Genomic DNA, 13,463 nt, shown 5'->3' on the forward strand with positions numbered 1-13,463 from the left:
CACCGAAGATGTCATGTCCAAAAATTTTTGCACTTCCGGATCCTCACCCTTGTCCATGTGGATGTTAAAGTCCCCGAGGATCAGGCAGGGATTTGTCCTAAGACTTAGAGTGGAGATGATCGATAACAAATCCTCAATAAAGGAGCCTAGGGGGCCAGGCGGTCTATAAAGCAGGAGCCCCAAACAAGATTGATGGGGGGAGAGGGCCAGGGAGAAGGCAAGGGTCTCAGAGCCTGGTAAATCATCCATCGACAAGATGGTACAGGGAATGTGCCTCTTGATAATAAGTGCTACTCCGCCTCCTCTTCCCTTGCATCTATCTCGACGGAAAATAGCATAAGAAGGAGGGATGGCAATAGCCAGATCAGGTTCCGAGCCCTCACCAAGCCATGTTTCCGTGAGAAAGAGACAATCCAAATCATCATGTGTTAGAAGATTATGAATGTCAAGGGCGTGCTGAGGAAGGGACCTGGTGTTTAACAAAGCGCATTTACTACCCAAAGGGGGAAGCTTGCCCGGAGAGAAATTGATAGGGACAGGCACCCAACCACACGTGGGGCACGTGGTAATAACCCCTGCAGAGTGGGGGATAGCTGGCTGACATAGAGCAGTGTGTACATTATAAGACAAAAGTTCCTCTCTTGTGTACATCTAACCAAGTGCTCAGTAGGGCCCACCAGACTCGCGTCCGAGCGCCACCGAGACGCTGACGGGCGCAGACGGGCTGACTCAGGCGAGACTCCGGCGCTAGGGACGGCGCTCCCGCAAACGCGACCGCTAGCGCGGTAGAGCGTCCGTTTCCTTTTATGTGCTCCACTAGAGCGCTCTCACCGCTCTGGGCCACACTCAAGATGGCCGCCGTGTAAAGATTTCACAACCCCCAAATAAAGCCCAATAAAGCCCAAAAACGGCCGCTAGAGCCGTGGAATGATGGCGAAAATGCATGCAGGAGGCCTAGGGGTGTGCTGTCTGCATCACAGGGTGAAAAACACAATTTTTAAAAATGACGATTTTTATGATTAAAAAAGCCTCAAACAGCTAGCAAGAACAACAATATTTGGTAGCCCTTAGCAGGTAGCGCTTCCAGATAGTATTTGGCACAGAATCTCGCGAGCGCTAACACAGGGCTCCTTTTATGTGCTCCACTAGAGCGCTCTCACCGCTCTGGGCCACACTCAAGATGGCCGCCGTGTAAAGATTTCACAACCCCCAAATAAAGCCCAATAAAGCCCAAAAACGGCCGCTAGAGCTGTGGAATGATGGCGAAAATGCATGCAGGAGGCCTAGGGGTGTGCTGTCTGCATCACAGGGTGAAAAACACAATTTTTAAAAATCACGATTTTTATGATTAAAAAGCCTCAAACAGCTAGCAAGAACAACAATATTTGGTAGCCCTTAGCAGGTAGCGCTTCCAGATAGTATTTGGCACAGAATCTCGCGAGCGCTAACACAGGGCTCCTTTTATGTGCTCCACTAGAGCGCTCTCACCGCTCTGGGCCACACTCAAGATGGCCGCCGTGTAAAGATTTCACAACCCCCAAATAAAGCCCAATAAAGCCCAAAAACGGCCGCTAGAGCCGTGGAATGATGGCGAAAATGCGTGCAGGAGGCCTAGGGGTGTGCTGTCTGCATCACAGGGTGAAAAACACAATTTTTAAAAATTACGATTTTTATGATTAAAAAAGCCTCAAACAGCTAGCAAGAACAACAATATTTGGTAGCCCTTAGCAGGTAGCGCTTCCAGATAGTATTTGGCACAGAATCTGCGGTGTATACTACTAAACTGTCGCTCAGCAAATAAACACGTGGCTGACATAGCCAACATCATTCTAAGCCATGAAGCAGACGTTACCATTTTAACTGAAACATGGTTATCAGACTCATCCTCACCCTGTTTAGACCTGTTAGTCCCACCGAACTACCAAATCATGAGACAGGACAGAAAGGAAGGTAGGGGTGGAGGTATCGCTTGTATTCACAGATCAGACATCTCCATCACAAAAATTCATGCTGACCCATTAGAATCTTGTGAATATATGGGCATGTCCCTTAGAACAGCTGATAACCAAAACTATAAACTCCATGCACTCTACCATCCCCCAGGTACAAAGACCAAATTCATAGACCAGCTAATAGAAATCATTACCACCAACTCTAACCCGCAGTCTGACGATATCTTCTTAGAAGACTTTAATATGCATTGGGAAGATCAGATAGATAGTCAAATCACAATCCTTAAAACCTTCCTGGTAGAGCAATCGTTAGTCCAAGGATGTCTTCTTCCCACCCACTCTAAAGGATCCACTTTAGACTGGATTATAGCTAAAGAGAAAGCGATAGAGAACATTGTAATCACACCATGTGATTGGTCAGATCACCATATAATCACATTCGAAATTCCCTTAAAAAAAATCAAATAATCTGCACAAGCGGTTAAACCAAAAAAATGGATCAGGGACACTCGAGGAATTAATATGGAAAACATAACCGCACGCTGTACATTAGATTTGCAAGCTCCCAAATGCATGGTTGACGCCAATGATCTCACTCTGCACTATAACAAATCTATGTCAAATATTCTCGAGGAGATAGCCCCATTAAAATTGAAAAGGATCACTGACAAGGTCAAAACCCCGTGGTTCAATGATGCCCTTAATGAAGAAAGAAGATCATTGAGACGATCAGAACGCAAATGGAGACAACACCCGTCCTCGCCCCATTTATCCCTTCTGAGACAATCGAGGAAAGCTTACAATAAAAGCATTATTAAATCAAAAAAATAATTTTTCAGGAAAGAACTGGATAATGCTGTAAACAGACCCAGGAAACTTTTTGATCTACTCAAAGAACAATCTAACAAATCAGCTAAAGTAGCACCATTCTTTGCCATAAAAAGTCGAAATAGTGAAGATTTCTCAGTCTTCTTTACAGATAAAGCTAACGCTTTGGAGAGGGAACTAAAAAAAGCAGCCGAAGACATGGAAAGTAGGAAGGATATGGATGACAAAGAACTGGTTCAACAAGAATTAACGAAACCTAAAAACAATGCAAGATGGTCAGGTTTTAAAGCAGTTAGTGAATTAGACATTGCGAAGATCATGTCGACCACTAAACCTAACAACCATTATAACGATCCCCTACCGGCAAAATGCTGGTCCACCTCTAACCACCTGTTAATCCCAGTTTGGACTAAGATCATAAATGCCTCACTATCACAAGGACAAATCCTGGCCTGCCTTAAAACAGGACAAGTCACTCCTCTGTTAAAAAAACCAACAGAGAACCCCTCTGTTCCAAACAATTTCAGACCTGTAACTAACATTCCCATGTTAGCTAAAGTATTGGAAAAATGTGTCCAACAACAATTGAGTATACACATTTCTAAATTCAACCTGCTAAATGTTTGCCAATCTGGCTTCCATCCTAACCACAGCACAGAAACTGCAATTTTGCACATAGTAGATGACGCATTGCTGGCTCTTGACCAAAATGAAACCTGCGTCTTAATCTTACTGGACCTGTCGTCGGCGTTCGACACGGTGAACCACGCCAAAATCCTAGATAGATTGGAAAACAGAATGGGCCTAGAGGGTACAGTCCTCAACTGGTTCAGCTCCTTTTTTGAGAACAGACCCAAAAATTCATTGTTAACCAAACCCTTTCTGGCCCGACCAATAATACAATCGGAGTTCCACAGGGTTCAACGCTTTCGCCAGCGCTATTTAATCTATACGTTGAACCACTCACGGAAATATTACAAAAAGCAAATATTGCTTTCCACATGTATGCAGATGATACTCAGTTGTACATCAAGGTTGTATCAACAGAAGAGATAAAGACAATGAACCATGCACTATCAAGAACCCTCCAATGGTTAACCAAGAATCACCTGAAACTAAACCCTCAGAAAACAGAATTCCTTCTTATTTCACCGCAGAAAAGCAAATTAAAGACAGCAGAATGGGTCAACCTTATCACTGCTCTAAATTGTACTCCAAAGATTGTCGGCTCTACCAAATCACTGGGAATTACTCTTGATAAACACCTGAACATGTCAGCACATATCAATACAATGGCAAAAAACGCCTGATTCCATTTAAGTTACTTACGAAAACTTAAACCTTTCCTGAACAAAACAGACCTTAAAACTGCAGTTCAAGCGCTGGTCATCTCAAGGATCGAATACGGATGCACTACCCTGGCTGGGCTCCCCAAAATCACAACAGCCCCTTTGAAAGCCTGTCTTAATGCAGCCACAAGGCTGATTGCGGGATCCAAAAAATTCGACCATATCTCCCCTCACCTGAAAATGCTAAACTGGCTGCCTTTCGAAGCAAGAATTCATTTCAAGTTGGCATGCATCACCCATAATGCAATCCATCACAATACTCCAGGTTACCTGGCTCAGAAACTTACTCTTTCCGGAGTCAACTGACCCTCTAGGAGCAAAACAGACTTACTTCTGAAACCAGCTCGCTTCCGCAAGAAAAAGACTTATGACCGAGCATTCTCAGGAGCAGCACCAAGAATTTGGAATGCACTCCCACCAAATATCAGAAGAATCACATCCATCGCAACCTTCAAAAAGGAAGCAAAATCATTCTATATGAGCAAATTTCTCCCATAGGACTGATTGGATGACTGCTTGTCTATAAACTGATCACTTGTCTATAAACTGCTCACTTGCATTCAGTGCTCCGCTATCCGATGTTGGTACAAAGATTATCCTGTTAGTTAGCTGTGCCTTGGTCATTCAACTATTGACTATATATATGTTGATATGATATACTGAAGTGTGAAACTGTAATGACTGGTTTTGTCCTCTAATGTTCTGGTTTTATCCACTAATGTACTCATTTTGATGAAACGCTACTGTAAAGCGCTCTGATACCCTACTCTGGGTCATGTTCACGCTATAGAAAACATGAAATAAATAAATAAATAAATAAATAAATAAATAAGTAATGATTTTAAATAATTGAACAATAAAAGCTTTTTCACTTTCACTTTCACTTTCCTTAGTGACCTATAAAAGGTCTGTATCCATGCACCGCCATTGAAAGGTATATACTACGACAGCTCCACCTCAGTCAATTTTCCAATACTTTTGTATAGTACAAAGTAATTCAAGCTCGAAGAAAATAGGCTGGCTGAGATTGACACAGAGGCCAGTAACAGTGAGTCTCCTACGTCTTTTCTTGATTAGAACACAGTGAGCAAAGTGCCGATCCTGCAGTATTGCCATGTCTCATTGGCTCAGGGTAGAAAACCGCATCAGGTTCAAAGCCCTGAGCTACATGTTTAGGATTAAACTCGGCACCGCACCAAGGTATCTTCAATCCCTAGCGACCCCTTACATCCCGGGTAGAGAATTGCGTTCTCAGACCGCAGCTAACTTTTCGACCCCGAGATTCAAATTAGCAAGAATGGGAGGTAGATCCTTCTCTGTTCTAGGACCCTCCCTGTGGAACAAACTTCCCCCCCATATTCGCAAGGAAGAAAATTACACCAGATTCAGAAAGAACATAAAAACCTGGCTCTTCCAGAAATAAGTAAAATGCTTTTCACCTCTTGCTACTGTGCATCGACGAGTCATCGGCGCCGGGAAACCCTTTTTGGGTAGCTGTGCGCCATACAAATGTAAAAAATAAATAAATAAATAAATTAATGTCTTCCACAGCAGATGAAGTGGAGACTACTGCTTCAACAGTAGTGAGAATTTCAATGACAGTCAATTGAAAGTCAAGGAAAGACATTGGTCTTCCTGTGGTGAACTGGCAGTGAACAACGTATGCATTGTATGTTGTCAACTGGATCAGGTTCTTACACCATGCGCTTTGAGTGGGTGAAGTACCTGGTCATTCTTATCCACTGCGCCCATGCACCTGTTGTAATCAACTATATTGATGAGCCAGGGAACTTTTGCCAACTGACCCCATACCGTGACCGGAGGAAGTGCTCTCATCATAGACTGTAGTGAGCATGTACATATTGCTGAGATTAGGCATGGGGTCACCCAGGGCTCGGAAATTAGCCCGATACTGTTTAACACCTATATGAGTCCCCTGATTGCGATTATTAAGTCATACGGGGTCAGCTTGGTAAACTGACGATACACAGCTTATTTTATCATTGGAGGTCGACCAAGTGGTCTCGCTGGAAAGGTTTCATGCCTGTATGCATGAAATGGTACACTGGCTAAAAAAACACTCCTTGCAATTTAATTGTGAAAAAACTGAGATACTCTGCTTGTGCAGCAGGTAAAGTCCCTTGCTCTCTCCCTCTGGGATTCTGGCCCATCCCCACGGAGACTCCCCTGCTACCCGTCATGACGGTACGCAATCTTGGGGTCAGCTTTAATAATAAGCTGAACCTTGAAACTCAAGTTAATAAAATTGTGGGAAGCAGCTTTTCACTCATTAGGGTTCTCCGGAAGATTCTTCCACTAGTCCCAAATGAGGTACGAGCACAAGTAGTAAGGAGCATCATTCTGAGTCGGCTTGACTATGGTAATGCTCTATTGCTGGAATCCCCTAGGGACCTGAGTGGGAAACTCCAGAGAATCCAGACAGTGGAGGCTAAGCTGGCCTTATCAAGACCACGACGGTCATCTACATCTTTGGCGTTGGCGGAGTTGCATTGACTACGTGTATTCCAGAGGATACAATTTAAATCACTCTGCATTGTCTTTAAGGCATTGCACAGGATGGGATCTATACTGCTGCAGTCTAAGTTCAGCTGGTATTCTCCCACCCGTAGCCTCCGTTCCTTTTCGGCCAACTGGTGAATATACCCAAGATTAAGAGAGCTAAATCAGGCGGAGGAGCTTTCAGCTATGTAGCAGAATGCCTTTGGAATGGTCTTCCAGCTGAGCTAAGACAGCTGCAGAATCTGCTGAAGTTCAGGGGGAAATTAAAAACCTAGTTATTCCCTAGAGTACAGGCTTAGCTTCGCAACATGCTATTCCTGAATTATTATGACAGTGCATATGTACCTCAGTGCCAGGATGCCCGCAGGGTTACAGTGCGCTATATAAGTTTGAATACAATACAATACACATACAGACAATCTGACTGCAAGTAGTTCATTGGAGTGCAACGCGGTGCTCTGGAGGTTTTGAAGCTTCTTATTAGCAAAATACTGCACACATACTTTGCAGCAACATCAAACTGTACCACATGCCAACGTGCCAGCTTAGTCCAGGTCACTGAAGAGCTTTATTGCTGCAGAGAAGTTGTCCACATAAAGGTTATAACCTTTATGGAGGAGTGGTTAGACAAGCTCCCATACAATCTTTGCTGCAACTCCTTCCGTGATAGGGCAACATATAGGATTTAAAGTGGAGTACTTCCCTGTAAACACTCCTAGGCTGCACATATAACCAGTAAAGCTCTCACACAGCATGTACATTATGATGACATAACAAGTTCTTGTACTCTGTATGATTTGCCTGAACAGCAGCTCCAAAGTATCAAGGATTGATCAATGGCTATATTATTAATTCTCTGAAACCTGGCAGACAAATGTTGCAAATTTTGAATAACCTGGCTAAAGGGTCCCAGGGCAATGCATCAGAATTATCTTAGAAAGGCAGCATATGCTGCAATAGCATAAACTGATCTCTGCTCATTACCAGTGCAAAGCTGGGTGTTACCCAATCCATGCGAGTAGAAAGTAAGGATTGTGTGCATCTTTATATACTATCTCCATTTTGAGCAAAAGTGTCAGACATTTCTTCGACCCCCTAAGTGAAATGGGAGTCCACTGGTGTGCTCTGGAATGAGGCCTAAGAGTACATCTATGCTTCCTCAGAAACTATTCAGTATCCAAAAAGAAAATGGACGTAGTCAATAAGCAAAATAATTGGTGTATCATCCAGCATCTGCAGTAAACATGGGGCTTTGGGGCTGCACTAAATTGGGGTGCTGCCAGGAGAGTACTCAGTCTTTACCTATTGCTGCACTTTGCCACTCTCTTCTAGCCATCATTTGTTTGCGTAGCACTTTTCACCCTAAGTGGGATAGGTGTGGGTATGCCCAGACGTGGGTTCCACTGGAATCAAGCTAGCCTGGCTGATGAAGTGTAATAACCAGAAACCAATCCCAGGATGCTTGTTTCCGGTCCAGGGAGGACCTGGCTTGGCAGTTCGGTCTGGACTGTTCCCATGAGGCATTGGGTCAAGATTGATTTGCATATGGCTGGGTCTAAACTGGGGTGGCATGGTGAGCAAATGAACAATGGATTTAACCCAGAGCTCTTGACTGGGGGTGAATGTACGATTTATTCAGCATTCCGTACATCATTTGTTTTTGTAGCACTCTCTGGGTGGCTCTACCCAGCTACTGTCTCTGCACTGCACATATTGTGCTTGCAATTGGACATGACATCATAACTGCTGTGACCATGCTCCTCAGGATCTCTGGAAGACAAGTCATTGGATGGAACTCCGCCAGCTGAAAAATTGACTCCAGATTCTGCTCCATTTTTTTCTCCCTCTGATGTTGTCTCAGTATCTGATCCTGCCTCAGATTGTCATCTCTAACCTGAGTTTGGGCCCGGGCCTCTGTTGACTGTCTAAACCTTCCATATAAAATATTGTCCTATGTAAAAGGCAGTAGTATCGTTCTACATCAGTTGGTTGGTGTGGAGTGTGCAACTGTGAGATATGTATTACAAAGTGTAAAAGCACTTAGCATATAGTTGGGTTGGTGTTTGTGTGTGTCTGTGAGATGGTTGTGACAGTGTAGTAGCAAATAAGCACTTAGTTTATCGATGCAGCTGCAGGTTTTCCAAAGACACAAAAAAATACCAAAGAAAAATCATTACTACACCTTGCACATACGCACTACCACAGCATATTTCAAAGTACAAAGGGTAACCCTACTCTAGCCACTGTTAATTTATTATTGCAGTGAGATGCAGCACTGATAATATTAGATGGGAAGCAATTTTAAAAAATCATATCCGAGGTAAACAAGGACAAAAACTAGGCTCGGCACCACAATAAGTATCTTCTCTTAGCAAATCAGGTAACTAAACAACAATTTTCAAAGTCAATAGGTATGGTGATTGCTGCCAGTATTTTGCCTTTTGTCTGCACTTGTTTTTTTCATGGTTTATGCAAATCCTTATAGTTGGGGGAGCTGCATGGCACTGCATGTTTAAAATAACTTCCTGGAAGCAAAAATATAGCTTTGATCACAAGAAGCAATCATTCACATAGTAATTATCACATGGAAACTTCAATTGACTCAGAGGTCAATAATGTAGTAGATTACATGTCTTCTTTTGGTCTGAAGCAACTAGTTAATAATGTATCACATGAGACCAAACACACCCCTGACGGGATTTTTAAAGATCAACTATCCCTCCATTTCCAGGAGGCTTTTACACTACTATGGTCTGACCACCACGCCACGCCATACTATTCAATTCCCCCCCACCTCTAATCCAGCCAGCTCTACTGTCTTTCTTAACACCACCCTGTACAATGCAGCTCTGGCACAAAATAGACTCTACCAGCCTAATGAACTCCCTATCTGCTTTTGACTCCATTCGGATAACACACACTGAATCAACGGCAGAAAACTGCCGCTCTTGGCTAGCTAAAGCCATAAATACTCTGGCACCAGTGACCATCGCAATCAATCAACATAAAAAACCCTCAGAACCTAGGTATTCTCCTAGTCTTGAAGAACAAAAAAAGGTCTGACATAAGATAGAACCAAATTGGAGATCGAACTATACCAAGGAAGACAAAATCAGATACAAGCAAGCTCAAAAAACCTATGAATCTATGATTTTTGCAAACAAACCAGTTTACTTTTCTGAAAAAATTTAATCAGCAAAAAACTCCACCAAGACATTATTTAAAACGGTCAAGGCACTGTCAAACACAGCCCAAAGTAAGATGACCAATGAGAACCAAGACTTCTGTGACACCCTAGCAAAAACCTTTCAGACTAAAGTACTCAGCGTTTATTCAACATTTTCCCCAAACATTCCTAGGCCATTTAACAAATATGACCCCAACCAGAAACTGACTCACATTGTCGCTTTTCTAACTTTAATCTCTTATCCCAACAAGTGAAGAACCTCTTATAAAGTACCAAATCAGGTTTTCCAGATGACCCATTCACTCCCACAGTGTTACACTCTGTAACAGAGGCTATTTCCGCACACCTTCCACTTATTTTTAATGAAGTCACTAGTAAAGGCATTTTTCTGAAATCATGGAAGAGAGAAGCAATTCTCCTGCTTATAAAAATGGCTACTCTTCTAGTATCTGACTCTACAAACTATCGACCCATATCACGCCTGCCTCTGCCAACCAAAATCCTGGGTAAAGCCCTTAATCAGCACCTCTCTGCCTTCATAAATGAAAACAGCTTGTCAAATGATTCACAGGTTGGGTTTTGGATCCAGCACAGCACCAAAATAGCCGCAGAGAGCATTAGATCCATTGTAGACAAAGGAGACAGTGCGGCCTTAATACTTCTGGATCTCTCAGTTGTGTTTCATACTGTCAATCACGGCATTCTGATTAATCGCTTACATGAGTTAGGAATCAGAGACAAGCTCTCATCCTGTTAACATTTTTTTGGGCAGACAAGGAACAATATACCTCTGTAGAAAAATGTGTCTCTAAAACATGGAATCTTCCCTGTGGCTTCCCCCAAGGGGAGTCACTAAGTTCCGCCCTATTCGATTTGTACATTGGTCTTCTGGTTAAACTTAACAGAACATTTGGGTTCTCAGTTGTCTCCTACACAGACAACATACAAATCATGGTGTCTGCCTCAGGAAATCCGGCCCATACAGCCTCTCAATTCCACCTCTGTAAGGAAAATATCAGCATTTGGATGGGGAAAAACTGCCTATGCTTAAACTCAGGTAAGACCGAAATTTTGCTCTTTGGATATAACACCAACTTTTGATCCCCAGACTGGTGGACACCAGACATGGGACCTCCCCCAACCCAAGTGGAAAAGGTTAAAAACCTGGGAGTCATTCTGACAGAAAGCTCTCCTTTGAGAAACAGATGAAGCAAATAGCCTCCTCTGTCTTCTTTCATTTGAAGGTCCTGAGAAAAATTCTACCATTTATCCCCTCTAATCGTCCAAAAATGGATTATGTCAGTACTGATTTTGTCCAAATTGGAGTATTGCAATGGATTTGATATTAGCCTAAAACAAAAAATGATATCAAAACTTCAGACACTACAAAATGCAGCAGCCAGTCTCAATTTTAATCCCCCTAAATTTCATTCAGCATCTATGGCACTGAACCAACTGCATTGGCTACCTGTGAAAAAAAGGATTGCTTTCAAGGCTTTGTGCACTACCTTTAAGGCACTACACAGTATTGGATCAGTTGCCCTCAGGCAGTGCCTTAACTTGTATACACCTCCTAGACTCTTACGTTCCTCTGGCTTGAAAAATATTGTGGCGCCCAATTTCAGACTTGCCCGTTGGGGCGGCAAAAAGCTTTGTGACCATTACCGCTAAATTGTAGAATTCCCTCCCTTTTGAACTGAAAAATTCCCAGAATCTCCTACATTTCAGGAAAGTATTAAAGATATGGCTCTTGTAAACCCAGGCCACTTGGCATCCAGCCCACCTCGCTGATTGCCCATAGGCAGCACAGTGCCAAGGCACGTCAGGTATACGAGCGCTATACAAAAGTTTAAAACATAACATAACATAACTGTAACTGAAAACTCATACTTAGTGCGTGGGCATGCTCTTTGCGAAAATTAAGAATGCCGTCACTCACAGTGAAATTAACCAATTGCAGAAGCAACCTGACCCACTGCCTCATGCTGTAGTGGACGGAAGAATAATGTGATTCACACAGCAGACCAGCAGATGAAGACCGCCGCCTAGAAACCCCTACGTTGCTTTTTTTTAAAATATTTGTTTCCCCTTGGGGTACGCATTCACCCCACGGTAAAACACATATTAAAAAAAAATTATAGGGGCCCAAAGGGGGTTGAACCATATGCAAGAGGGCCGACCCCTTGAACGTTTCTTTTTTTCTTTTTTTAAAATTATTTATTTCCCTTAGATGCACAATCGGGCCCCCAAGGAAAATACAATTTTATTATAAATAAATATGGCCCACAGGGAGTAAGCCAATGTAATCAAAAACCCTGGTAATCTAGTGGGTTTCCTGCTTGTAAATCGTGGTCACTGTTTCAGGGAAGTATTGCTGGAAAAGGGAGAGTTTCCAGTTTCCAACAATGCCTTCCTGAAGCATGGGGAGCCATTAGGGCATGGAAAATCTTCACAGGATAGTGGATAGAGCACGCACCTCCTCGCTCCTCTGCATTCAGTGGGGATCTGTGAAGTCAGTGTATCTCTAATCGTGCAGAAGTCACAGATGGGTCGGAGGGGATGGCGGCTGAAGTGAAGTGGTTACATTCACTCTCACCCAACTTTAAAAAAGTAAACCTACGGTGCAAGCACTGGAGGTTTCCTTTAAACCCTCCTATGCATCAGGCATCAGCCAAAAGACATACTGAGGAGGGAATGCAGGTGTCAGCTGTTGACCGACACCCGCATTAAATGGATTAAATACTGACCTCAGTGTAGCTGAGAGCTCTCTGGCTCCAAGGTAAAATTGCCATACTCTAAAATAACATTCATTTGATGAGTTTTATATAGCGCTGGCTAGACCCGAAAGTATCAGTGCGCTTTACAAGAGTATCAGCAAGAAACAAGTTACACAAAGTTACAATACATAATACAATGTTGCACAGAAAAAAACCATGGCATTAGAACATTAGAATACTCGAAGATGGAAATCATGATGCAAAAATTAGGCAAAGTAAAAACAGGGGAAATACCATAACAGCGGGAGAAAAGCGGTGACAAGAACAAGCAAAGGGGCAGGAGAAGGTGGAGAACAGAAAGGAAGGGTAACAAAAGCAGATAGGGACACTGTTAGACGTGGCCCTTTTGGCAGGTTCGCCCCTAAACTTTTTGCCTTCTCCTAGCCTTTTCTGTGACCTGACATTGGTGCTTTAAGGCCTCTGGGCACGTTAGCCCTGCTGTCCAGTGTAAAGTGCATGCACTCTATGTGTGTTACATTGGTGAGATTGGCCTGCCCTCCCATAGGAATGCATTGGGGATTCCCTGATCAGTGTGTCAGTGGTAATTCCTGATACGGGAGGAGCAGAGTGGTCGAGTTTAGTATGTATGGAATTGTAATAATAAATGCTGCATAATGGTGGGCGCAGATTTATTATGACTATTTGGGAAATGCCACTTTTAGAAGTTGCCATTTCTGTGTGCTATGTGCCTGCCTGCCTGCCTGCCTGATGTGAATTGCATGTCTGGCTTGTGAGTGACAGGGGCTGGGAGTTGTGTGTGGCTCCAGGAGGGAAGGGTGAGTCAGCACTAGGCTAAAGGGGACATCTGTGCGGGGAGCAGTGGGAGGAGTAATCCCCTGACTCTGAATAG

Source organism: Lissotriton helveticus, chromosome 4_1, assembly GCF_964261635.1.
Source record: "Lissotriton helveticus chromosome 4_1, aLisHel1.1, whole genome shotgun sequence".
NCBI classification, from domain to species: Eukaryota; Metazoa; Chordata; class Amphibia; order Caudata; family Salamandridae; genus Lissotriton; species Lissotriton helveticus.